General features: G+C 41.5%; 1 protein-coding gene across 1 annotated transcript in view; it reads left to right on the top strand.

Annotated features, from left to right (window-relative positions):
• Positions 1-25,840, top strand: part of LOC128636449 (gastrula zinc finger protein XlCGF57.1-like) — a 168,195-nt gene that overhangs the window by 49,616 nt on the left and 92,739 nt on the right. The window lies entirely within an intron of this gene.

Raw genomic sequence — 25,840 nt, 5'->3', positions numbered from 1 at the left:
AGCACTACAGCTGCAGTAGTACTGGGTCTGTGTCACTTAGACAAGCTGTGTGTGCTGATACACTGTATAATTATAGCACTACAGCTGCAGTAGTACTGGGTCTGTGTCACATAGACAAGCTGTGTGTGCTGATACACTGTATCATTATAGCACTACAGCTGCAGTAGTACTGCGTCTGTGTCACATAGACAAGCTGTGTGTGCTAATACACTGTATAATTATAGCACTACAGCTGCAGTAGTACTGGGTCTGAGTCACATAGACAAGCTGTGTGTGCTGATACACTGTATAATTATAGCACTACAGCTGCAGTAGTACTGGGTCTGTGTCACATAGACAAGCTGTGTGTGCTGATAAACTGTATAATAATAGCACTACAGCTGCAGTAGTACTGGGTCTGTGTCACTTAGACAAGCTGTGTGTGCTGATACACTGTATCATTATAGCACTACAGCTGCAGTAGTACTGGGTGTGTGTTACATAGACAAGCTGTGTGTGCTAATACACTGTATAATTATAGCACTACAGCTGCAGTAGTACTGGGTGTGAGTCACATAGACAAGCTGTGTGTGCTGATACACTATAATTATAGCACTACAGCTGCAGTAGTACTGGGTGTGTGTCACATAGACAAGCTGTGTGTGCTGATACACTGTATAATTATAGCACTACAGCTGCAGTAGTACTGGGTGTGTGTCACATAGACAAGCTGTGTGTGCTGATACACTGTATAATTATAGCACTACAGCTGCAGTAGTACTGGGTGTGAGTCACATAGACAAGCTGTTTGTGCTGATACACTATAATTATAGCACTGCAGCTGCAGTATTACTGGGTGTGAGTCACATAGACAAGCTGTGTGTGCTGATACGCTGTATAATTATAGCACTACAGCTGCAGTAGTACTGGGTCTGTGTCACATATACAAGCTGTGTGTGCTGATACACAGGTATAATTATAGCACTACAGCTGCAGTAGTACTGGGTGTGAGTCACATAGACAAGCTGTGTGTGCTGATACACTGTATAATTATAGCACTACAGCTGCAGTAGTACTGAGTGTGTGTCACATAGACAAGTTGTGTGTGCTGATACACTGTATAATTATAGCACTACAGCTGCAGTAGTACTAGGTGTGTGTCACATAGACAAGCTGTGTATGCTTATACACTATAATTATAGCACTACAGCTGCAGTAGTACTGGGTCTGTATCACATAGACAAGCTGTGTGTGCTGATACACTGTATAATTATAGCACTACAGCTGCAGTAGTACTGTGTGTGTGTTACATAGACAAGTTGTGTGTGCTGATACACTGTATAATTATAGCACTACAGCTGCAGTATTACTGGGTGTGATTCACATAGACAAGTTGTGTGTGCTGATACACTGTATAATTCTAGCACTACAGCTGCAGTAATACTGGTTATGTGTCACATAGACAAGCTGTGTGTGCTGATACACTGTAATTTTATAGCACTACAGCTGCAGTAGTAGTGGGTGGGTGTCACATAGACAAGCTGTGTGTGCTGATACACTGTATAATTATAGCACTATAGCTGCAGTAGTACTGGGTCTGTGTCACATAGACAAGCTGTGTGTGCTGATACACTGTATAATTATAGCACTACAGCTGCAGTAGTACTGGGTGTGTGTCACATAGACAAGCTGTGTGTGCTGATACACAATATAATTATAGTACTACAGCTGCAGTAGTACTGGGTGTGTGTCACATAGACAAGCTGTGTGTGCTGATACACAATATAATTATAGCACTACAGCTGCAGTAGTACTGGGTGTGTGTCACATAGACAAGCTGTGTGTGCTGATACACTGTATAATTATAACACTACAGCTGCAGTAGTACTGGGTCTGTGTCACATAGACAAGCTGTGTGTGCTGATACACTGTATAATTATAGCACTACAACTGCACTAGTACTGGGTGTGAGTCACATAGACAAGCTGTGTGTGCTGATACACTGTATAATTATAACACTACAGCTGCAGTAGTACTGGGTCTGATCTCACATAGACAAGCTGTGTGTGCTGATAAACTGTATAATTATAGCACTACAGCTGCAGTAGTACTGGGTCTGTGTTACATATACAAGCTGTATGTGCTGATACACTGTATAATTGTAGCACTACAGCTGCAGTAGTACTGTGTGTGTGTCACATAGACAAGCTGTGTGTGCTGATACACAGTATAATTATAGCTCTACAGCTGCAGTATTACTGGGTGTGTGTCACATAGACAAGCTCTGTGTGCTGATACACTGTATAATTATAGCACTACAGTTGCAGTAATACTGGGTCTGTGTCACATAGACAAGCTGTGTGTGCTGATACACTGTATAATTATAGCACTACAGCTGCAGTAGTACTGGGTGTGTGTCACATAGACAAGCTGTGTTTGCTGATACACTGTATAATTATAGCACTACAGCTGCAGTAGTACTGGCTGTGTGTCACATAGACAAGCTGTGTGTGCTGATACACTGTATAATTATAGCACTACAGCTGTAGTAGTACTGGGTGTGTGTCACATAGACAAGCTGTGTGTGCTGATACACTGTATAATTATAGCACTACAGCTGCAGTAGTACTGGGTGTGTGTCACATAGACAAGCTGTGTGTGCTGATACACTGTATCATTATAGCACTACAGCTGCAGTAGTACTGGGTCTGTGTCACATAGACAAGCTGTATGTGCTGATACACTGTATAATTATAGCACTACAGCGGCAGTAGTACTGGGTCTGTGTCACATAGACAAGCTATGTGTGCTGATACACTGTATAATTATAGCACTACAGCTGCAGTAGTACTGGGTCTGTGTCACATAGACAAGCTGTGTGTGCTGATACACAGTATAATTATAGCACTACAGCTGCAGTATTACTGGGTGTGAGTCACATAGACAAGCTGTGTGTGCTGATACACTGTATAATTATAGCACTACAGCTGCAGTAGTACTGTGTCTGTGTCACATATACAAGCTGTGTGTGCTGATACACTGTATAATTATAGCACTACAGCTGCAGTAGTACTGGGTGTGAGTCACATAGACAAGCTGTGTGTGCTGATACACAGTATAATTATAGCACTACAGCTACAGTAGTACTGGGTGTGAGTCACATAGACAAGCTGTGTGTGCTGATACACTGTATAATTATAGTACTACAGCTGCAGTAGTACTGGGTCTGTGTCACATAGACAAGCTGTGTGTGCTGATACACTGTATAATTATAGCACTACAGCTGCAGTAGTACTGGGAGTGTGTTACATAGACAAGCTGTGTGTGCTGATACACAGTATAATTATAGCACTACAGCTGCAGTAGTACTGGGTCTGTGTCACATAGACAAGCTGTGTGTGCTTATACACAGTATAATTATAGCACTACAGCTGCAGTAGTACTGGGTGTGTGTTACATAGACAAGCTGTGTTTGCTGATACACTGTATAATTATAGCACTACAGCTGCAGTAGTACTGGGTGTGTGTTACATAGACAAGATGTGTGTGCTGATACACTATAATTATAGCACTACAGCTGCAGTAGTACTGGGTCTGTGTCACATAGACAAGCTGTGTGTGCTGATACACTGTATAATTATAGTACTACAGCTGCAGTAGTACTGGGTCTGTTTCACATATACAAGCTGTGTGTGCTGATACACAGTTATAATTATAGCACTACAGCTGCAGTAGTACTGGGTGTGAGTCACATAGACAAGCTGTGTGTGCTGATACACTGTATAATTATAGCACTACAGCTGCAGTAGTACTGGGTCTGTGTCACATATACAAACTGTGTGTGCTGATACACAGGTATAATTATAGCACTACAGCTGCAGTAGTACTGGGTGTGAGTCACATAGACAAGCTGTGTGTGCTGATACACTGTATAATTATAGCACTACAGCTGCAGTAGTACTGGGTGTGAGTCACATAGACAAGCTGTGTGTGCTGATACACAGTATAATTATAGCACTACAGCTGCAGTGGTACTGGGCCTGTGTCACATATACAAGCTGTGTGTGCTGATACACAGTATAATTATAGCACTACAGCTGCAGTAGTACTGGGTCTGTGTCACATAGACAAGCTGTGTGTGCTGATACACAGGTATAATTATAGCACTACAGCTGCAGTAGTACTGGGTGTGAGTCACATAGACAAGCTGCGTGTGCTGATACACTGTATAATTATATCACTACAGCTGCAGTAGTACTGTGTGTGTGTTACAAAGACAAGTTGTGTGTTCTGATACACTGTATAATTATAGCACTACAGCTGTAGTAGTACTGGGTGTGAGTCACATAGACAAGCTGTGTGTGCTGATACACTGTATAATTATAGCACTACAGCTGCAGTATTACTGGGTGTGATTCAAATAGACAAGCTGTGTGTGCTGATACACTGTATATTTCTAGCACTACAGCTGCAGTAATTCTGGTTATGTGTCACATAGACAAGCTGTGTGTGCTGATACACTGTAATTTTATAGCACTACAGCTGCAGTAGTACTGGGTCTGTCACATAGACAAGCTGTGTGTGCTGATACACTATAATTATAGCACTACAGCTGCAGTAGTACTGGGTCTGTGTCACATAGACAAGCTGTGTGTGCTGATACACTGTATAATTATAGCACTACAGCTGCAGTAGTACTGGGTCTGTGTCACATAGACAAGCTGTGTGTGCTGATACACTGTATCATTATAGCACTACAGCTGCAGTAGTACTAGGTCTGTGTCACATAGACAAGCTGTGTGTGCTGATACACTGTATAATTATAGCACTACAGCTGCAGTTGTACTGGGTGTGTGTCACATAGACAAGCTGTGTGTGCTGATACACTGTATAATTATAGCACTACAACTGCACTAGTACTGGGTGTGAGTCACATAGACAAGCTGTGTGTGCTGATACACTGTATAATTATAGCACTACAACTGCAGTAGTACTGGGTGTGTGTCACATAGACAAGCTGTGTGTTCTGATACACTGTATAATTATAGCACTACAGTTTCAGTAATACTGGGTCTGTGTCACATAAACAAGCTGTGTGTGCTGATACACTGTATAATTATAGCACTACAGCTGCAGTAGTACTGGGTCTGTGTCACATAGACAAGCTGTGTGTGCTGATACACTGTATAATTATAGCACTACAGCTGCAGTAGTACTGGGTGTGAGTCACATAGACAAGCTGTGTGTGCTGATACACTGTATAATTATAGCACTACAGCTGCAGTAGTACTGGGTGTGTGTCACATAGACAAGCTGTGTTTGCTGATACACAGTATAATTATAGCACTACAGCTGCAGTATTACTGGGTGTGTGTCACATAGACAAGCTCTGTGTGCTGATACACTGTATAATTATAGCACTACAGTTGCAGTAATACTGGGTCTGTGTCACATAGACAAGCTGTGTGTGCTGATACACAGGTATAATTATAGCACTACAGCTGCAGTAGTACTGGGTCTGTGTCACATAGACAAGCTGTGTTTGCTGATACACTGTATAATTATAGCACTACAGCTGCAGTAGTACTGGGTGTGTGTCACATAGACAAGCTGTGTGTGCTGATACACTGTATAATTATAGCACTACAGCTGTAGTAGTACTGGGTGTGTGTCACATAGACAAGCTGTGTGTGCTGATACACTGTATAATTATAGCACTACAGCTGCAGTAGTACTGGGTCTGTGTCACATAGACAAGCTGTATGTGCTGATACACTGTATAATTATAGCACTACAGCTGCAGTAGTACTGGGTGTGTGTCACATAGACAAGCTGTGTGTGCTGATACACTGTATAATTATAGCACTACAGCTGCAGTAGTACTGGGTGTGTGTCACATAGACAAGCTGTGTGTGCTGATACACTGTATAATTATAGCACTACAGCTGTAGTAGTACTGGGTGTGTGTCACATAGACAAGCTGTGTGTGCTGATACACTGTATAATTATAGCACTACAGCTGCAGTAGTACTGGGTCTGTGTCACATAGACAAGCTGTATGTGCTGATACACTGTATAATTATAGCACTACAGCTGCAGTAGTACTGGGTCTGAGTCACATAGACAAGCTGTGTGTGCTGATACACAGTATAATTATAGCACTACAGCTGCAGTAGTACTGGGTCTGTGTCACATAGACAAGCTGTGTGTGCTGATAAACTGTATAATTATAGCACTACAGCTGCAGTAGTACTGGGTGTGAGTCACATAGACAAGCTGTGTGTGCTGATACACTATAATTATAGCACTACAGCTGCAGTAGTACTGGGTGTGTGTCACATAGACAAGCTGTGTGTGCTGATACACTGTATAATTATAGCACTACAGCTGCAGTAGTACTGGGTGTGAGTCACATAGACAAGCTGTTTGTGCTGATACACTATAATTATAGCACTGCAGCTGCAGTATTACTGGGTGTGAGTCACATAGACAAGCTGTGTGTGATGATACACTGTATAATTATAGCACTACAGCTGCAGTAGTACTGGGTCTGTGTCACATATACAAGCTGTGTGTGCTGATACACAGGTATAATTATAGCACTACAGCTGCAGTAGTACTGGGTGTGAGTCACATAGACAAGCTGTGTGTGCTGATACACTGTATAATTATAGCACTACAGCTGCAGTAGTACTGAGTGTGTGTCACATAGACAAGTTGTGTGTGCTGATACACAGTATAATTATAGCACTACAGCTGCAGTAGTACTAGGTGTGTGTCACATAGACAAGCTGTGTGTGCTGATACACTATAATTATAGCACTACAGCTGCAGTAGTACTGGGTCTGTATCACATAGACAAGCTGTGTGTGCTGATACACTGTATAATTATAGCACTACAGCTGCAGTAGTACTGTGTGTGTGTTACATAGACAAGTTGTGTGTGCTGATACACTGTATAATTATAGCACTACAGCTGCAGTATTACTGGGTGTGATTCACATATACAAGCTGTGTGTGATGATACACTGTATAATTCTAGCACTACAGCTGCAGTAATACTGGTTATGTGTCACATAGACAAGCTGTGTGTGCTGATACACTATAATTATAGCACTACAGCTGCAGTAGTACTGGGTCTGTGTCACATAGACAAGCTGTGTGTGCTGATACACTGTATAATTATAGCACTACAGCTGCAGTAGTACTGGGTCTGTGTCACATAGACAAGCTGTGTGTGCTGATACACTGTATCATTATAGCACTACAGCTGCAGTAGTACTAGGTCTGTGTCACATAGACAAGCTGTGTGTGCTGATACACTGTATAATTATAGCACTACAGCTGCAGTAGTACTGGGTGTGTGTCACATAGACAAGCTGTGTGTGCTGATACACAATATAATTATAGCACTACAGCTGCAGTAGTACTGGGTGTGTGTCACATAGACAAGCTGTGTGTGCTGATACACTGTATAATTATAACACTACAGCTGCAGTAGTACTTTGTCTGTGTCACATAGACAAGCTGTGTGTGCTGATACACTGTATAATTATAGCACTACAACTGCAGTAGTACTGGGTGTGTGTCACATAGACAAGCTGTGTGTGCTGATACACTGTATAATTATAGCACTACAGCTGCAGTAGTACTGGGTGTGTGTCACATAGACAAGCTGTGTGTGCTGATACACTGTATAATTATAGCACTACAGCTGCAGTAGTACTGGGTGTGAGTCACATAGACAAGCTGTGTGTGCTGATACACTGTATAATTATAGCACTACAGCTGCAGTAGTACTGGGTGTGTGTCACATAGACAAGCTGTGTGTGCTGATACACTGTATAATTATAGCACTACAGCTGCAGTAGTACTGGGTGTGTGTTACATAGACAAGCTGTGTGTGCTGATACACAGTATAATTATAGCACTACAGCTGCAGTAGTACTGGGTCTGTGTCACATAGACAAGCTGTGTGTGCTTATACACAGTATAATTATAGCACTACAGCTGCAGTAGTACTGGGTGTCAGTCACATAGACAAGCTGTGTGTGCTGATACACTGTATAATTATAGCACTACAGCTGCAGTAGTACTGGGTGTGTGTTACATAGACAAGATGTGTGTGCTGATACACTATAATTATAGCACTACAGCTGCAGTAGTACTGGGTCTGTGTCACATAGACAAGCTGTGTGTGCTGATACACAGTTATAATTATAGCACTACAGCTGCAGTAGTACTGGGTGTGAGTCACATAGACAAGCTGTGTGTGCTGATACACTGTATAATTATAGCACTACAGCTGCAGTAGTACTGGGTGTGAGTCACATAGAAAAGCTGTGTGTGCTGATACACTGTATAATTATAGCACTACAGCTGCAGTGGTACTGGGCCTGTGTCACATATACAAGCTGTGTGTGCTGATACACAGTATAATTATAGCACTACAGCTGCAGTAGTACTGGGTCTGTGTCACATAGACAAGCTGTGTGTGCTGATACACAGGTATAATTATAGCACTACAGCTGCAGTAGTACTGGGTGTGAGTCACATAGACAAGCTGCGTGTGCTGATACACTGTATAATTATATCACTACAGCTGCAGTAGTACTGGGTGTGTGTCACATAGACAAGCTGTGTGTGCTGATACACTGTATAATTATAGCACTACAGCTGCAGTAGTACTGGGTGTGTGTCACATAGACAAGCTGTGTGTGCTGATACACAGTATAATTATAGCACTACAGCTGCAGTAGTACTGGGTCTGTGTCACATAGACAAGCTGTGTGTGCTGATACACTGTATAATTATCGCACTACAGCTGCAGTAGTACTGTGTGTGTGTTGCAAAGACAAGTTGTGTGTGCTGATACACTGTATAATTATAGCACTACAGCTGCAGTAGTACTGGGTCTGTGTCACATAGACAAGCTGTGTGTGCTGATACACTGTATAATTCTAGCACTACAGCTGCAGTAATACTGGTTATGTGTCACATAGACAAGCTGTGTGTGCTGATACACTGTAATTTTATAGCACTACAGCTGCAGTAGTACTGGGTCTGAGTCACATAGACAAGCTGTGTGTGCTGATACACTATAATTATAGCACTACAGCTGCAGTAGTACTGGGTCTGTGTCACATAGACAAGCTGTGTGTGCTGATACACTGTATAATTATAGCACTACAGCTGCAGTAGTACTGGGTCTGTGTCACATAGACAAGCTGTGTGTGCTGATACACTGTATCATTATAGCACTACAGCTGCAGTAGTACTAGGTCTGTGTCACATAGACAAGCTGTGTGTGCTGATACACTGTATAATTATAGCACTACAGCTGCAGTACTATTGGGTCTGTGTCACATAGACAAGCTGTGTGTGCTGATACACTGTATAATTATAGCACTACAACTGCACTAGTACTGGGTGTGAGTCACATAGACAAGCTGTGTGTGCTGATACACTGTATAATTATAGCACTACAACTGCAGTAGTACTGGGTGTGTGTCACATAGACAAGCTGTGTGTGCTGATACACTGTATAATTATAGCACTACAGCTGCAGTAGTACTGGGTCTGTGTCACATAGACAAGCTGTGTGTGATGATACACTGTATAATTATAGCACTACAGCTGCAGTAGTACTGGGTGTGAGTCACATAGACAAGCTGTGTGTGCTGATACACTGTATAATTATAGCACTACAGCTGCAGTAGTACTGGGTGTGTGTCACATAGACAAGCTGTGTTTGCTGATACACAGTATAATTATAGCACTACATCTGCAGTATTACTGGGTGTGTGTCACATAGACAAGCTCTGTGTGCTGATACACTGTATAATTATAGCACTACAGCTGCAGTAGTACTGGGTGTGTGTCACATAGACAAGCTGTGTGTGCTGATACACTGTATAATTATAGTACTACAGCTGCATTAGTACTGGGTCTGATCTCACATAGACAAGCTGTGTGTGCTGATACACTGTATAATTATAGCACTACAGCTGCAGTAGTACTGGGTGTGAGTCACATAGACAAGCTGTGTGTGCTGATACACTGTATAATTATAGCACTACAGTTGCAGTAATACTGGGTCTGTGTCACATAGACAAGCTGTGTGTGCTGATACACAGGTATAATTATAGCACTACAGCTGCAGTAGTACTGGGTCTGTGTCACATAGACAAGCTGTGTTTGCTGATACACTGTATAATTATAGCACTACAGCTGCAGTAGTACTGGGTGTGTGTCACATAGACAAGCTGTGTGTGCTGATACACTGTATAATTATAGCACTACAGCTGTAGTAGTACTGGGTGTGTGTCACATAGACAAGCTGTGTGTGCTGATACACTGTATAATTATAGCACTACAGCTGCAGTAGTACTGGGTGTGTGTCACATAGACAAGCTGTGTGTGCTGATACACTGTATCATTATAGCACTACAGCTGCAGTAGTACTGGGTCTGTGTCACATAGACAAGCTGTATGTGCTGATACACTGTATAATTATAGCACTACAGCTGCAGTAGTACTGGGTCTGTGTCACATAGACAAGCTGTGTGTGCTGATACACAGTATAATTATAGCACTACAGCTGCAGTAGTACTGGGTGTGAGTCACATAGACAAGCTGTGTGTGCTGATACACTGTATAATTATAGCACTACAGCTGCAGTAGTACTGTGTCTGTGTCACATATACAAGCTGTGTGTGCTGATACACTGTATAATTATAGCACTACAGCTGCAGTAGTACTGGATGTGAGTCACATAGACAAGCTGTGTGTGCTGATACACAGTATAATTATAGCACTACAGCTGCAGTAGTACTGGGTGTGAGTCACATAGACAAGCTGTGTGTGCTGATACACAGTATAATTATAGCACTACAGCTGCAGTAGTACTGGGTGTCAGTCACATAGACAAGCTGTGTGTGCTGATACACAGTATAATAATAGCACTACAGCTGCAGTAGTACTGGTTGTCAGTCACATAGACAAGCTGTGTGTGCTGATACACTGTATAATTATAGCACTACAGCTGCAGTAGTACTAGGTGTGTGTTACATAGACAAGCTGTGTGTGCTGATACACTGTATAATTATACCACTACAGCTGCAGTAGTACTGGGTGTGTGTCACATAGACAAGCTGTGTGTGCTGATACACTGTATAATTATAGCACTACAGCTGCAGTAGTACTGGGTGTGTTTCACATAGACAAGCTGTGTGTGCTGATACACTGTATCATTATAGCACTACAGCTGCAGTAGTACTGGGTCTGTGTCACATAGACCAGCTGTATGTGCTGATACACTGTATCATTATAGCACTACAGCTGCAGTAGTACTAGGTGTGAGTCACATAGACAAGCTGTGTGTGCTGATACACTGTCGAATTATAGCACTACAGCTGCAGTAGTACTGGGTTTAAGTCACATAGACAAGGTGTGGGTGCTGATACACTGTATAGTTATAGCACTACAGCTGCAGTAGTACTGGGTGTGTGTCATATAGACAAGCGGTGTGTGCTGATACACAGTATAATTATAGCACTACAGCTGCAGTAGTACTGGGTCTGTGTCACATAGACAAGGTGTGTGTGCTGATACACTGTAATTTTATAGCACTACAGCTGCAGTAGTACTGGGTCTGAGTCACATAGACAAGCTGTGTGTGCTGATACACTATAATTATAGCACTACAGCTGCAGTAGTACTTGGTCTGTGTCACATAGACAAGCTGTGTGTGCTGATACACTGTATAATTATAGCACTACAGCTGCAGTAGTACTGGGTCTGTGTCACATAGACAAGCTGTGTGTGCTGATACACTGTATCATTATAGCACTACAGCTGCAGTAGTACTGGGTGTGTGTCACATAGACAAGCTGTGTGTGCTGATACACAATATAATTATAGCACTACAGCTGCAGTAGTACTGGGTGTGTCTCACATAGATAAGCTGTGTGTTCTGATACACTGTATAATTATAGCACTACAGCTGCAGTAGTACTGGGTGTGAGTCACATAGACAAGCTGTGTGTGCTGATACACTGTATAATTATAGCACTACAGCTGCAGTAGTACTGGGTGTGAGTCACATAGACAAGCTGTGTGTGCTGATACACTGTATAATTATAACACTACAGCTGCAGTAGTACTGGGTCTGTGTCACATAGACAAGCTGTGTGTGCTGATACACTGTATAATTATAGCACTACAACTGCACTAGTACTGGGTGTGAGTCACATAGACAAGCTGTGTGTGCTGATACACTGTATAATTATAGCACTACAACTGCAGTAGTACTGGGTGTGAGTCACATAGACAAGCTGTGTGTGCTGATACACTGTATAATTATAGCACTACAACTGCAGTAGTACTGGGTCTGTGTCACATAGACAAGCTGTGTGTGATGATAAAGTGTATAATTATAGAACTACAGCTGCAGTAGTACTGGGTCTGTGTCACATAGACAAGCTGTGTGTGCTGATACACTGTATAATTATAGCACTACAGCTGCAGTAGTACTGGGTGTGTGTCACATAGACAAGCTGTGTGTGCTGATACACAGTATAATTATAGCTCTACAGCTGCAGTATTACTGGGTGTGTGTCACATAGACAAGCTGTGTGTGCTGATACACTGTATAATTATAGCACTACAGCTGCAGTAGTACTGGGTCTGTGTCACATAGACATGCTGTGTGTGCTGATACACTGTATAATTATAGCACTACAGCTGCAGTAGTACTGGGTGTGAGTCACATAGACAAGCTGTGTGTGCTGATACACTGTATAATTATAGCACTACAGCTGCAGTAGTACTAGGTGTGAGTCACATAGACAAGCTGTGTGTGCTGATACACTGTCGAATTATAGCACTACAGCTGCAGTAGTACTGGGTTTAAGTCACATAGACAAGCTGTGTGTGCTGATACACTGTATAATTATAGCACTACAGCTGCAGTAGTACTGGGTGTGTGTTACATAGACAAGCTGTGTGTGCTGATACACTGTATAATTATAGCACTACAGCTGCAGTATTACTGGGTGTGATTCAAATAGACAAGCTGTGTGTGCTGATACACTGTATAATTCTAGCACTACAGCTGCAGTAATACTGGTTATGTGTCACATAGACAAGCTGTGTGTGCTGATACACTGTAATTTTATAGCACTACAGCTGCAGTAGTACTGGGTCTGAGTCACATAGACAAGCTGTGTGTGCTGATACACTATAATTATAGCACTACAGCTGCAGTAGTACTGGGTCTGTGTCACATAGACAAGCTGTGTGTGCTGATACACTGTATAATTATAGCACTACAGCTGCAGTAGTACTGGGTCTGTGTCACATAGACAAGCTGTGTGTGCTGATACACTGTATCATTATAGCACTACAGCTGCAGTAGTACTAGGTCTGTGTCACATAGACAAGCTGTGTGTGCTGATACACTGTATAATTATAGCACTACAGCTGCAGTAGTACTGGGTGTGTGTCACATAGACAAGCTGTGTGTGCTGATACACTGTATAATTATAACACTACAGCTGCAGTACTATTGGGTCTGTGTCACATAGACAAGCTGTGTGTGCTGATACACTGTATAATTATAGCACTACAACTGCACTAGTACTGGGTGTGAGTCACATAGACAAGCTGTGTGTGCTGATACACTGTATAATTATAGCACTACAACTGCAGTAGTACTGGGTGTGTGTCACATAGACAAGCTGTGTGTGCTGATACACTGTATAATTATAGCACTACAGCTGCAGTAGTACTGGGTGTGTGTCACATAGACAAGCTGTGTGTGCTGATACACTGTATAATTATAGCACTACAGCTGCAGTAGTACTGGGTGTGAGTCACATAGACAAGCTGTGTGTGCTGATACACTGTATAATTATAGCACTACAGCTGCAGTAGTACTGGGTGTGTGTCACATAGACAAGCTGTGTTTGCTGATACACAGTATAATTATAGCACTACATCTGCAGTATTACTGGGTGTGTGTCACATAGACAAGCTCTGTGTGCTGATACACTGTCGAATTATAGCACTACAGCTGCAGTAGTACTGGGTCTGTGTCACATAGACAAGCTGTGTGTGCTGATACACAGTATAATTATAGCACTACAGCTGCAGTAGTACTGGGTGTGAGTCACATAGACAAGCTGTGTGTGCTGATACACTGTATAATTATAGCACTACAGCTGCAGTAGTACTGTGTCTGTGTCACATATACAAGCTGTGTGTGCTGATACACTGTAATTTTATAGCACTACAGCTGCAGTAGTACTGGGTCTGAGTCACATAGACAAGCTGTGTGTGCTGATACACTATAATTATAGCACTACAGCTGCAGTAGTACTGGGTCTGTGTCACATAGACAAGCTGTGTGTGCTGATACACTGTATAATTATAGCACTACAGCTGCAGTAGTACTGGGTCTGTGTCACATAGACAAGCTGTGTGTGCTGATACACTGTATCATTATAGCACTACAGCTGCAGTAGTACTGGGTGTGTGTCACATAGACAAGCTGTGTGTGCTGATACACAATATAATTATAGCACTACAGCTGCAGTAGTACTGGGTGTGTCTCACATAGATAAGCTGTGTGTTCTGATACACTGTATAATTATAGCACTACAGCTGCAGTAGTACTGGGTGTGAGTCACATAGACAAGCTGTGTGTGCTGATACACTGTATAATTATAGCACTACAGCTGCAGTAGTACTGGGTGTGAGTCACATAGACAAGCTGTGTGTGCTGATACACTGTATAATTATAGCACTACAGCTGCAGTAGTACTGGGTGTGAGTCACATAGACAAGCTGTGTGTGCTGATACACTGTATAATTATAGCACTACAGCTGCAGTAGTACTGGGTCTGTGTCACATAGACAAGCTGTGTGTGCTGATACACTGTATAATTATAGCACTACAACTGCACTAGTACTGGGTGTGAGTCACATAGACAAGCTGTGTGTGCTGATACACTGTATAATTATAGCACTACAACTGCAGTAGTACTGGGTCTGTGTCACATAGACAAGCTGTGTGTGCTGATACACTGTATAATTATAACAATACAGCTGCAGTAGTACTGGGTCTGAGTCACATAGACAAGCTGTGTGTGCTGATAAAGTGTATAATTATAGAACTACAGCTGCAGTAGTACTGGGTCTGTGTCACATAGACAAGCTGTGTGTGCTGATACACTGTATAATTATAGCACTACAGCTGCAGTAGTACTGGGTGTGTGTCACATAGACAAGCTGTGTGTGCTGATACACAGTATAATTATAGCTCTACAGCTGCAGTATTACTGGGTGTGTGTCACATAGACAAGCTGTGTGTGCTGATACACTGTATAATTATAGCACTACAGCTGCAGTAGTACTGGGTCTGTGTCACATAGACAAGCTGTGTGTGCTGATACACTGTATAATTATAGCACTACAGCTGCAGTAGTACTGGGTGTGAGTCACATAGACAAGCTGTGTGTGCTGATACACTGTATAATTATAGCACTACAGCTGCAGTAGTACTGGGTGTGTGTCTCAAATACAAGCTGTGTTTGCTGATACACAGTATAATTATAGCACTACAGCTGCAGTATTACTGGGTGTGTGTCACATAGACAAGCTGTGTGTGCTGATACACTGTATAATTATAGCACTACAGCTGCAGTAGTACTAGGTGTGAGTCACATAGACAAGCTGTGTGTGCTGATACACTGTCGAATTATAGCACTACAGCTGCAGTAGTACTGGGTTTAAGTCACATAGACAAGCTGTGTGTGCTGATACACTGTATAATTATAGCACTACAGCTGCAGTAGTACTAGGTGTGAGTCACATAGACAAGCTGTGTGTGCTGATACACTGTATAATTATAGCACTACAGCTGCAGTAGTACTGTGTCTGTGTCACATAGACAAGCTGTGTGTGCTGATACACTGTATAATTATAGCACTACAGCTGCAGTAGTACTGGGTGTGTGTTACATAGACAAGCTGTGTGTGCTGATACACTATATAATTATAGCACTACAGCTGAAGTAGTACTGGGTCTGTGTCACATAGACAAGCTGTGTGTGCTGATACACTGTATAATTATAGCACTACAGCTGCAGTAGTACTGGGTGTGTGTTACATAGACAAGCTGTGTGTGCTGATACACTGTATAATTATAGCACTACAGCTGCAGTAGTACTGGGTGTGTGTCACATAGACAAGCTGTGTGTGCTGATACACTGTATAATTATAGCACTACAGCTGCAGTAGTACTGGGTCTGTGTCACATAGACAAGCTGTGTGTGCTGATACACTGTATAATTATAGCACTACAGCTGCAGTAGTACTGGGTGTGAGTCACATAGACAAGCTGTGTGTGCTGATACACTGTATAATTATAGCACTACAGTTGCAGTAGTACTGGGTGTGTGTCACATAGACAAGCTGTGTTTGCTGATACACAGTATAATTATAGCACTACAGCTGCAGTATTACTGGGTGTGTGTCACATAGACAAGCTGTGTGTGCTGATACACTGTATAATTATAGCACTACAGCTGCAGTAGTACTGGGTGTGTGTTACATAGACAAGCTGTGTGTGCTGATACACTGTATAATTATAGCACTACAGCTGCAGTAGTACTGGGTGTGTGTCACATAGACAAGCTGTGTGTGCTGATACACTGTATAATTATAGCACTACAGCTGCAGTAGTACTGGGTCTGTGTCACATAGACAAGCTGTGTGTGCTGATACACTGTATAATTATAGCACTACAGCTGCAGTAGTACTGGGTGTGAGTCACATAGACAAGCTGTGTGTGCTGATACACTGTATAATTATAGCACTACAGTTGCAGTAGTACTGGGTGTGTGTCACATAGACAAGCTGTGTTTGCTGATACACAGTATAATTATAGCACTACAGCTGCAGTATTACTGGGTGTGTGTCACATAGACAAGCTGTGTGTGCTGATACACTGTATAATTATAGCACTACAGCTGCAGTAGTACTAGGTGTGAGTCACATAGACAAGCTGTGTGTGCTGATACACTGTCGAATTATAGCACTACAGCTGCAGTAGTACTGGGTTTAAGTCACATAGACAAGCTGTGTGTGCTGATACACTGTATAATTATAGCACTACAGCTGCAGTAGTACTAGGTGTGAGTCACATAGACAAGCTGTGTGTGCTGATACACTGTATAATTATAGCACTACAGCTGCAGTAGTACTGTGTCTGTGTCACATAGACAAGCTGTGTGTGCTGATACACTGTATAATTATAGCACTACAGCTGCAGTAGTACTGGGTGTGTGTTACATAGACAAGCTGTGTGTGCTGATACACTGTATAATTATAGCACTACAGCTGAAGTAGTACTGGGTCTGTGTCACATAGACAAGCTGTGTGTGCTGATACACTGTATAATTATAGCACTACAGCTGCAGTAGTACTGGGTCTGTGTCACATAGACAAGCTGTGTGTGCTGATACACTGTATAATTATAGCACTACAGCTGCAGTAGTACTGGGTGTGTGTTACATAGACAAGCTGTGTGTGCTGATACACTGTATAATTATAGCACTACAGCTGCAGTAGTACTGGGTGTGTGTCACATAGACAAGCTGTGTGTGCTGATACACTGTATAATTATAGCACTACAGCTGCAGTAGTACTGGGTCTGTGTCACATAGACAAGCTGTGTGTGCTGATACACTGTATAATTATAGCACTACAGCTGCAGTAGTACTGGGTGTGAGTCACATAGACAAGCTGTGTGTGCTGATACACTGTATAATTATAGCACTACAGTTGCAGTAGTACTGGGTGTGTGTCACATAGACAAGCTGTGTTTGCTGATACACAGTATAATTATAGCACTACAGCTGCAGTATTACTGGGTGTGTGTCACATAGACAAGCTGTGTGTGCTGATACACTGTATAATTATAGCACTACAGCTGCAGTAGTACTAGGTGTGAGTCACATAGACAAGCTGTGTGTGCTGATACACTGTCGAATTATAGCACTACAGCTGCAGTAGTACTGGGTTTAAGTCACATAGACAAGGTGTGGGTGCTGATACACTGTATAGTTATAGCACTACAGCTGCAGTAGTACTGGGTGTGTGTCATATAGACAAGCGGTGTGTGCTGATACACAGTATAATTATAGCACTACAGCTGCAGTAGTACTGGGTCTGTGTCACATAGACAAGGTTTGGGTGCTGATACACTGTATAGTTATAGCACTACAGCTGCAGTAGTACTGGGTGTGTGTCATATAGACAAGCTGTGTGTGCTGATACACAGTATAATTATAGCACTACAGCTGCAGTAGTACTGGGTCTGTGTCACATAGACAAGCTGTGTGTGCTGATACACTGTATAGTTATAGCACTACAGCTGCAGTAGTACTGGGTGTGTGTCACATAGACAAGCTGTGTGTGCTGATACACTGTATAATTATAACACTACAGCTGCAGTAGTACTGGGTGTGTGTCACATAGACAAGCTGTGTGTGCTGATACACTGTATAATTATAGCACTACAGCTGCAGTATTACTGGGTGTGTGTCACATAGACAAGCTGTGTGTGCTAATACACTGTATAATTATAGCACTGCAGCTGCAGTAGTACTGGGTCTGTGTCACATAGACAAGCTGTGTGTACTGATACACTGTATAATTATAGCACTACAGCTGCATTAGTACTGGGTCTGTGTCACATAGACATGCTGTGTGTGCTGATACACTGTATAATTATAGCATTTACGGCTGCAGTAGTACTGGGTGTGAGTCACATAGACAAGCTGTGTGTGCTGATATGCTGTATCATTATAGCACTACAGCTGCAGTAGAACTGGGTGTGTCACATAGACAAGCTGTGTGTGCTGATACACAGTATAATTATAGCACTACAGCTGCAGTAGTACTGGGTGTGTGTCACATAGACAAGCTGTGTGTTCTGATACACTGTATAATTATAGCACTACAGCTGCAGTATTACTGGGTGTGAGTCACATAGACAAGCTGTGTGTGCTGATACACTGTATAATTATAGCACTACAGCTGCAGTAGTACTGGGTGTGAGTCACATAGACAAGCTGTGTGTGCTGATACACAGTATAATTATAGCACTACAGCTGCAGTAGTATTGGGTGTGTGTCACATAGACAAGCTGTGTGTGCTGATACACTGTATAATTATAGCACTACAGCTGCATTAGTACTGGGTGTGTGTCACATAGACAAGCTGTGTGTGCTGATACACTATATAATTATAGCACTACAGCTGAAGTAGTACTGGGTCTGTGTCACATAGACAAGCTGTGTGTGCTGATACACTGTATAATTATAGCACTACAGCTGCAGTAGTACTGGGTGTGTGTTACATAGACAAGCTGTGTGTGCTGATACACTGTATAATTATAGCACTACAGCTACAGTAGTACTGGGTGTGTGTCACATAGACAAGCTGTGTTTGCTGATACACTGTATAATTCTAGCACTACAGCTGCAGTAGTACTGGTTATGTGTCACATAGACAAGCTGTGTGTGCTGATACACTATAATTATAGCACTACAGCTGCAGTAGTACTGGGTCTGTATCACATAGACAAGCTGTGTGTGCTGATACACTGTATAATTATAGCACTACAGCTGCAGTAGTAGTGGGTGGGTGTCACATAGACAAGTTGTGTGTGCTGATACACAGTATAATTATAGCACTACAGCTGCAGTAGTACTGGGTGTGAGTCACATAGACAAGCTGTGTGTGCTGATACACTGTATAATTATAGCACTACAGCTGCAGTAGTACTGAGTGTGTGTCACATAGAGAAGTTGTGTGTGCTGATACACTGTATAATTATAGCACTACAGCTGCAGTAGTACTGGATGTGTGTCACATAGGCAAGCTGTGTGTGCTGATACACTGTATAATTATAGCACTACAGCTGCAGTAGTACTGGGTGTGAGTCACATAGACAAGCTGTGTGTGCTGATACACTGTATAATTATAGCACTACAGCTGCAGTAGTACTGAGTGTGTGTCACATAGAGAAGTTGTGTGTGCTGATACACTGTATAATTATAGCACTACAGCTGCAGTAGTACTGAGTGTGTGTCACATAGAGAAGTTGTGTGTGCTGATACACTGTATAATTATAGCACTACAGCTGCAGTAGTACTGGATGTGTGTCACATAGACAAGCTGTGTGTGCTGATACACTGTATAATTATAGCACTACAGCTACAGTAGTACTGGATGTGTGTCACATAGACAAGCTGTGTGTGCTGATACACTGTATCATTATAGCACTGCAGCTTTGGATTTGTTAGGAATCAGGTGTAACACAAGAATTATTCTGAGCTTTAGCACAGGAAGCGGTTATAGAAGCATCTGAAGTATACAAGAACTGAAATTTGTACTCAACCAGGGGATACCTGGGTATTTATGGAGGTGAATAAGGAACTGGTATCTGTATTTACATAGGAGATTAGGTACTGTGAGGAGTTGTAAGTCCCTTTAAGAATGTCCATCATTATTTCTTTCATCAGATGGTGAGGGTCCACAAGAAATCACATGTGGGATTTACAGTCCAGGCCAGTAGGCGTATACAAAAACACTCTAACATACCATAGATTAAATCCCTCCCCCATACCCTGTATTTGCTTCTAAGATGGAGCCAAGTGGATTGTGAAGTGCTGATTTACACTTTGTTGATAGAGGTTCTCTAACTGATCTGAGACCCGTTTCCCCATCAGAGTGACTATAAAGGACAGAGGGGAAGGCAGGAGTTTCAGCCATATAGTGAAAACTCATTTCCCAGTTTAGATATGTCAAGGGCCTCCCAGGTGCAGATTTATCTGCCAGTCCCCTAGTCTACAGTGCGCAGCTCCTTGTGTGATCCACAGCCCTCCTCAGATGAAATGCGGATTTATCTGCTAACCCCCTGGGTTGTAGAATGCTTTTCATTAAGAGATCTTTGGCATCGTGCGTGCACTGCTTCAGATGGGCACCGTGCGTGCACTGCTTCAGATGGGCACCTTGCGTGCACTGCTTCAGATAGGCACCGTACGTGCACTGCTTCAGATGGGAACCTCTACTGGAAGTAATTGTCCACTGTGCTTCCCTCAACTACAGACGAAGGTGCCGGCATTTAGTCACCCACCAGCAAGCGCTACCTAGGTGTTTAACCAAAAATGGTCCAGCTGCTATGCTTAAATTCTTGCTTTTTCAAATAAAGATAGCAAGAGAATGAAGATTTTTTTAAAAATAGGAATACATTAGAAAGTTGTTTAAAATTGCTACTGTAGATGAATCATGAAAGAAAAAATTTGGGTTTACTATCCCTTTAAGGTACTATTCTTGCTTAAAGGGACAGTCTACACCAGAATTTTTATTGTTTTAAAAGATAGATAATCCCTTTATTACCCATTTCCCAGTTTTGCATAACTAACACAGTTATAATAATATACTTTTAACCTCTGTGATTATCTTGTATCTAAGCCTCTGCAAACTGCCCCTTTTTTCAGTTCTTTTGACAGACTTGCAGTCTAGCCAATCAGTGCCTGCTCCCAGATAACTTCTCGTGCACGAGCACAGTGTTATCTATAAGAAATATGTGAACTAACACCCTCTAGTGGTGAAAAACTGTTAAAATGCAATCTGAAATAGGTGGGCTTCAAGGTCTAAAAAATTAGCATATGAACCTCCTAGGTTAAGCTTTCAACTAAGAATACCAAGAGAACAAAGCAAAATTGGTGATAAAAGTAAATTGGAAAATTGTTTAAAATTACATGCTCTATGTGAATCATGAAAGTTTATTTTGGCCTAGACTGTCCCTTTAATCCTCTTTATTATTCTTTGCACTGATAATTTAACCCCTTCTAAATTGTGTTAGGATTTTCATGTGATTCCCCCCTGCTCAGCTATTTACCTCATGTGCTGAGTCTTTGTCTAATTCTATACAGCGTTTTGCAGCACTGCTCTTATAGCAAAGTGTTCAAGGGTCTATGGCCCACCACAGCTACACCCAATGGGTTTCCTCAGAACTATCTCCAAACTTGAAAGCATTCATTCACCCTGACATTACTGCTATATCTTTAGCAGTTAAAGGCTAAGCTTGTAAGGATTAGATGGTGATCCTTCCCTGGCTTTTGGCTTAGGAGCGACCCTTCTAAATTCCCCATGGATAAAAGGGGTACTTTTGAACCCGAATATTCCTCTTCTAAGGACGGATATTGTCCTTTAATTTTAGGTTTGGGCATATCCATGTTCTGTTACAGGAAGTTTTAATTGCTTTTGAAGTAGATTTTCCTGCTACAGACAAGGCCTCCAAAGAGCATCTGAATCCGTTTCTGATCTCATTTCTAAGGATCGGAATACGCCAGGTGTTCTTTTTATTCTATACGTCAATTTCAAAATTATGTTTAATCTTCCTTTCATAAATATAGACAGTCTCCAGATTACGAACAAGATAGGTTCTGTAGGTTTGTAAAGCAATGGACAGGGGGCCCAATGGCACCATTGAGTAATAACAGGGAATATAATTATTGATACTGATAAATACTAATAATCAATGGGAGGAGATTATCTCGTATTTTCCTCCTAGATTAATAACTGGAGTATCACTGTAAGGTGCTGTGTACTAGTTAACATTACAACGCAAAAGGGGATCGAAATCTCCAAGGATTGTACACATGATAGCACTCTAATTCCCAGATAAGTGGAATGATCGACTAAGTTACAAGATGGCGAATGTGTGGGATAAATTAAAACATAACTTTTATTGGACTTTAAAAATAATGTAAAAAACAATACAATTTAAAAACCCAGGAATATGTCAACTCAAATCTTAGTAACAGGTAGACTTCCAATAACCGGATTAGTAGACCACTCTGAATTTGAAAATTATTGGTATGTATTGGTCTAATCAAAATTAGATCTCAAATAGACAGTTGTGGGACCAATTATTCTTATATAAAATTATCAGAGTGAAAAGAATTCAGGCACTCCTAATAGGCAACGTAGTAGGGGATAAGATTATTATAATATATCAAAATAATAATTAGTTGAGTGAATAATGGTGATATGGTGTGATCTATCACGTGTAATATATAGAGATGGTTATGGTATACACTGTGTGCAGAATTATTAGGCAAATGAGTATTTTGACCACATCATCCTCTTTATGCATGTTGTCTTACTCCAAGCTGTATAGGCTCGAAAGCCTACTACCAATTAAGCATATTAGGTGATGTGCATCTCTGTAATGAGAAGGGGTGTGGTCTAATGACATCAACACCCTATATCAGGTGTGCATAATTATTAGGCAACTTCCTTTCCTTTGGCAAAATGGGTCAAAAGAAGGACTTGACAGGCTCAGAAAAGTCAAAAATAGTGAGATATCTTGCAGAGGGATGCAGCACTCTTAAAATTGCAAAGCTTCTGAAGCGTGATCATCGAACAATCAAGCGTTTCATTCAAAATAGTCAACAGGGTTGCAAGAAGCGCGTGGAAAAACCAAGGCGCAAAATAACTGCCCATGAACTGAGAAAAGTCAAGCGTGCAGCTGCCAAGATGCCACTTGCCACCAGTTTGGCCATATTTCAGAGCTGCAACATCACTGGAGTGCCCAAAAGCACAAGGTGTGCAATACTCAGAGACATGGCCAAGGTAAGAAAGGCTGAAAGACGACCACCACTGAACAAGACACACAAGCTGAAATGTCAAGACTGGGCCAAGAAATATCTCAAGACTGATTTTTCTAAGGTTTTATGGACTGATGAAATGAGAGTGAGTCTTGATGGGCCAGATGGATGGGCCCGTGGCTGGATTGGTAAAGGGCAGAGAGCTCCAGTCCGACTCAGACGCCAGCAAGGTGGAGGTGGAGTACTGGTTTGGGCTGGTATCATCAAAGATGAGCTTGTGGGGCCTTTTCGGGTTGAGGATGGAGTCAAGCTCAACTCCCAGTCCTACTGCCAGTTTCTGGAAGACACCTTCTTCAAGCAGTGGTACAGGAAGAAGTCTGCATCCTTCAAGAAAAACATGATTTTCATGCAGGACAATGCTCCATCACGCGCGTCCAAGTACTCCACAGCGTGGCTGGCAAGAAAGGGTATAAAAGAAGAAAATCTAATGACATGGCCTCCTTGTTCACCTGATCTGAACCCCATTGAGAACCTGTAGTCCATCATCAAATGTGAGATTTACAAGGAGGGAAAACAGTACACCTCTCTGAACAGTGTCTGGGAGGCTGTGGTTGCTGCTGCACGCAATGTTGATGGTGAACAGATCAAAACACTGACAGAATCCATGGATGGCAGGCTTTTGAGTGTCCTTGCAAAGAAAGGTGGCTATATTGGTCACTGATTTGTTTTTGTTTTGTTTTTGAATGTCAGAAATGTATATTTGTGAATGTTGAGATGTTCTATTGGTTTCACTGGTAAAAATAAATAATTGAAATGGGTATATCTTTGTTTTTTGTTAAGTTGCCTAATAATTATGCACAGTAATAGTCACCTGCACACACAGTTATCCCCTTAAAATAGCTATAACTAAAAACAAACTAAAAACTACTTCCAAAACTATTCAGCTTTGATATTAATGAGTTTTTTGGGTTCATTGAGAACATGGTTGTTGTTCAATAATAAAATTAATCCTCAAAAATACAACTTGCCTAATAATTCTGCACTCCCTGTATTGTGGTATACCATATACTTTTGGATTGTATCACAATCAGGGTTGATTCACATTGTTCCTAAACGCAAATCAGAGTAAAGTATTGGCTACATATATTTGTAGCGAGTAAATTGTTCATCAATTAAAAGTATCAATTCTAAATAACAGACCTCCCTACTTAGAGTGGTATGTATAGTATATAATAGTTACCTGAGAGTTAAATATTTATCGGTAATGATCATAATATACTCAGACAACTGAATTACCTATAGTATGTATTTATCATTAGAATATCAACAATCGTGTATTGCTCTGAAAGTCTGTGTTTGTCAAAACACCACACGTAATTTGTTTTTAAATAATTTAACCCCTTAAGGACAAGGCCATTTTTCAATTTCTTTTCCTTAAGGACCAGGGCTATTTTTACATTTCTGCAGTGTTTGTGTTTAGCTGTAATTTTCCTCTTACTCATTTACTGTACCCACACATATTATATACCGTTTTTCTCGCCATTAAATGGACTTTCTAAAGATACCATTATTTTCTTCATATCTTATAATTTACTATAAAAAAAATTATAAAATATGAGGGAAAAATTGAAAAAAACACACCTTTTCTAACTTTTACCCCCAAAATCTGTTACACATCTACAACCACCAAAAAACACCCATGCTAAATAGTTTCTAAATTTTGTCCTGAGTTTAGAAATACCCAATATTTACATGTTCTTTGCTTTTTTTGCAAGTTATAGGGCAATAAGTACAAGTAGCACTTTGCTATTTCCAAACCACTTTTTTTCAAAATTAGCGCTAGTTACATTGGGACACTGATATCTTTCAGGAATCCCTGAATATCCCTTGACATGTATATATTTTTTTTTTAGAAGACATCCCAAAGTACTGATCTAGGCCCATTTTGGTATATTTCATGCCACCATTTCACCGCCAAATGAGATCAAATAAAGAAAAAATTCACTTTTCTCCAACATAGGTGTGTCCGGTCCACGGCGTCATCCTTACTTGTGGGATATTCTCTTCCCCAACAGGAAATGGCAAAGAGCCCAGCAAAGCTGGTCACATGATCCCTCCTAGGCTCCGCCTACCCCAGTCATTCTCTTTGCCGTTGTACAGGCAACATCTCCA

The sequence above is a fragment of the Bombina bombina genome, chromosome 7, assembly GCF_027579735.1.
Source record: "Bombina bombina isolate aBomBom1 chromosome 7, aBomBom1.pri, whole genome shotgun sequence".
In the NCBI taxonomy this organism is placed as follows: Eukaryota; Metazoa; Chordata; class Amphibia; order Anura; family Bombinatoridae; genus Bombina; species Bombina bombina.
Note: the sequence above shows the minus strand (reverse complement) of the source record. Positions and strands in the feature narration are given on the sequence as shown.